Raw genomic sequence first — 3,874 nt, forward strand, 5'->3', positions numbered from 1 at the left:
AGAAGTGACACTGTGGCTCAAGTGGTAGAGCGCTAGCCTTGAGCTGAAGAGCTGAGGGCCAGCGCCCAGGCCCAGAGTTCAGGCCCCACGACAGGACCAAAAAAAAAAAGAAGTGCACTGTCAAGAAAGAAAAAAAATGACTTAAAAGAGTGGTACTAAGCGGGGTATCAGTGGCTCATACCTGTAATTCTAGATCACCGTTCAAAGCCAGCCAGGGCAGGAAACTCTTTGAGACGCTTATCTCTAATAAACCACCAGAAAACTGGAAGTGGCGCTGAAGCTCAAGTAATAGAGTGATAGCCTTGAGCTGAAGAGCTGAGGGATAGCACCCAGGCCCAGAGTTCAAGCCCCTCGACCAACCTCCCCACCCCCACCCCCCAAAAAAAAGAGTGATACTAAAGTTTCTAGTATTGAAATTGTAAAAGTCACTGAGATATGTTCAGATCTGTGGAGGTTTCACCAGCCATCATCATGCTGTTTTATTTCAGGGTTTGTTTTCTTCCTTAACAATGTTTAAAGATCAGGACTTGGCCTTTTTTGTACTGTCAGTACCTAAAATATTTCCTAGCACATAATTAGTGCTCCCTAATACTAAATATTCAGTTCTGTGTCAGGAATAGTTCTCTCTGCTTCTGTACAGTGTGGTTTGGATGTGGCACCCCAAACTTCATGTAGTAAAACATTCTTTTACCCCACATTAATCCACCTCTCACTAAACTTCCCCCCGCCCCACATCACCATTCAATAGTACTGACAGGAACTAATCAAATTAATGTCCATAGCCAAGGAGCAGCTAATTTCCCTGAGAGTAGGCTTTCACCTGTGATCTCCAGCCCTTCCGCTGCCACTATGCTAAGACCCCTACCAGATGCTAGCACTATGCTACAACCCCCATGACCCTGAGCCAGATAAATGTCTATTGTTACAAACTATGCAAGTCTGTGGTATTCTGGCACCAGAAAACACACGCATGCCCTTAATTTAGGCAGTCATCATTTTCCCCACTTGAAGAAGTCACAATGGTTAAGTGATTTACCCCAGGTCTCACAATCACTGGCAGAAGTAAGACTATAGAGATGAGAGACACAGAGACCACCACCACACTGAACCGTGCAAGGTGACTACTGACAGCAGCAGAGAAACCTGAGACAGACACACTAACAATAAAGCCTCAAGGCCTCCAAGAAACAACCTACCTTAAATTAAAAAAGGGCTGCAGATGTGGCATGGTCCTTGGCCCTGGGTTTTCTCCCTAGCACTGACCAAGAAAAGAATATAAAATTAAGCTGATTTATCTTGCTAATTAAAAGTAAGCGTTATCTTTTGTTTTTGTTTTGTGCAGATAGTGAGACTTGAACTCAGAGTCTTACACTCTCACTTGACTTTTTCTGTCTGATCCCAGTAGGGAAAAGCCACCACATCAGCTTTACGTACACAGATCAACCCATTTTATTTGTGACTCTTGCTCCTTTTTAAGAATATGCTGCACAGTCTTTAAGCCCATGGCAGACAGTCCAATCTTCCCAACAGGAAGGCAGACAGTAAGGAGACACAGTCGCTGACAAGAGGGGTTATTCACATCACAATCTGTTAGACAGCCTGCAAAGCTGTATACTCAATCTTTAAGACTTCCTAATAACTTAAAGCCAGTAACACATTTTAATATTTCAAGTTGGCCATATATGGCCCTGAGCAAAAACATTTCTAAACCTTTCTATTAATCATCCAGCCCACAAACTGTTAGTCACTGTCTTTCTTGGTCCCTTTGGTACAGTGTAAAAAAAAAAAAAAGTGATAAAAGACAGAGAGGAAATATTTTAACCATGGTATTTCCATTGGTGCTAACATTGTTTTGAGTTTTACAAACTAACCCTAGACTAGGGAACAAAGGACACTTCCCTACTATTTAGGATAAAATATTGGCTTCCTATTATAAAATCATGGTCCCAATGGTTTTCCTAACTATACAATAAGGAGCAAAAAACCTCTGACCTTGGTTAGCGGATAAAAAAAATACATACCTATTATAAAGTTACTTACTTGGCTGATTAATCTCCTCAAACCCCAAAATAAACTCTGCTCATAAGTAAATTATTACATGAATAAAGCCTTGCCCTGTTCTATCACTTGCTTAAAAGCAAGCATGGTGGCAATGGGAGAGAGATAAAAAGAAACACAATCAGCCAAATCTGTAAAGCCTTCAGTGTAAGATAAACTGCCCCGCAGGAGCAGCCAGTGCACGGAGCTAACAGCTGTACACAGCTGCACTAATTAAAATGAAAAGCGAGTCCGCATAACACACAGGCAACTCACTGAACCTTACTGACAAGCAGAACAGGATACACCACACTCTTCCATATCTTAGGGAACAATGTAAAAAAATAAAAATAAAGCAGTCTATAGTTGAAATTACACACACACATACATCCTCTTCCTGTCCATTCCCCTTCCCCCATTTCTAGCACTTCAGAAATAATCACAGCCAGGCAGACTGGAATATCTTCTATAGGCTATAAAAACACATGCACACACAAAGGAAGTGGTACAGCAACATTACATCAGCTCTGGTCTCAATTCATAAATGCAAAACCACAAAATAAGAAAAAATCTAAAAGGCCTTTTTTTGGAAACGGTAGAGTGAATGAATGTGGGTTAAGTGTTTAAATATCCTATTGAACAGACCATGTCGATGCATCACTTTCTTCAGCCACCGGGAGGGGAAAAGTGTAATTCTGTCATGCAAGGAGATCAAATAACATTTCAAGTGCAAGCCTGCCAAGCGCCAGCGCCAGGCTGAGCACAATGAGCACTCGAGGGTTCTGGACTGAAAATCACCTTTCACTACACCCAGAAACCCTTACAAAATAGTTTAAACACTACTAAATTACAGCCTTGGGTTAAGACAAATACAAGCTAACCAGTGCCCCCACGCTGTTAAGAAGTTGCTCTTAAGCAAGAAACATGCCCTTGTGTTATTTTCTGAGGCAATGGAAAGATTCAGAAAGGCAGCTGCCTTTTAGGGCTTGCATCCACACAGCTTCAAAAATGCAGATCAGCTGTGCTTCTGGAAGTGATTGCCCACAGAACAACGGCCCCACAGAGGGTATTGCTCCCATGTGTAAGCTTTCAAATCATGTCTACTTCACGTTTGCAGTTCCCAGAAGAAAAGGGGAGAGGAAAGGGGCCAGAAGTTGATGCCATGCTCTTGGCACAGAAGGCTAAGGGCTTGGTTAATGCTGTTCTGAGCGTTTCCTGGATCTTGAACCCACTGGCATCTATTTCTCATGGAACATGCACTCTCTCGGCTGACCCGGCGCTCGCTGCTGTGCCACTTTGTGGATTTTCCATATGGCTGGGAGGCCTCCAGCCAAACAATGCCCGCAGAGCAGTGGCACATGTGTGCCTAGGAAGCTTGCAGGCAGACAAAGTCACCAACTCGCTGAGCTGTTCTCAGCCAGCAGCAAGTGGCCGGGCAGGTCTCCCCGGGCTGCAGAGGGAGCCGCGGGCGCCGCACCGCCTGGGTGTTTTTGAGAATTCAAGCCTGAAGCAAGCTTTTCCAAGACTTTCCTACACTGAAGCTACTCTGGCAAAACAACTTTAGCCCAAGAAGCAAAACTGTAATCGACACCCTTACGGAGCCTGTTCCATCTTCCTTCCCGGCTTAAATTTACTCCCCAGTAAGTAACAAAGTTTCAGCTGCAGCGGCTCCTTCCGTGTTACACTCGGTCAGCTTCCAAAGAACAGCCCACGCGGCTCTCACAGCTGCTCGCTGCCCCCGAGATCCCGCCCGGCGTGTTCACTGGAACCCCAACCGAACAGCCGGCGCCCCGTTCCTGGAAGGCCCCCGGGCGCCGCCGCCCGCCCGCCCCCCCGC

At 45.0% G+C, this 3,874-nt stretch overlaps 1 protein-coding gene across 1 annotated transcript in view; it reads right to left on the minus strand.

Annotated features, from left to right (window-relative positions):
- The window catches only part of LOC105997307 (arginine-glutamic acid dipeptide repeats protein-like), a 294,981-nt gene that overhangs the window by 195,382 nt on the left and 95,725 nt on the right, over window positions 1–3,874 (minus strand). The gene's annotated exons all lie outside the window — the stretch shown is intronic.

This window comes from Dipodomys ordii, unplaced genomic scaffold, assembly GCF_000151885.1.
Source record: "Dipodomys ordii isolate 6190 unplaced genomic scaffold, Dord_2.0 Scaffold6, whole genome shotgun sequence".
Taxonomy (NCBI): Eukaryota; Metazoa; Chordata; class Mammalia; order Rodentia; family Heteromyidae; genus Dipodomys; species Dipodomys ordii.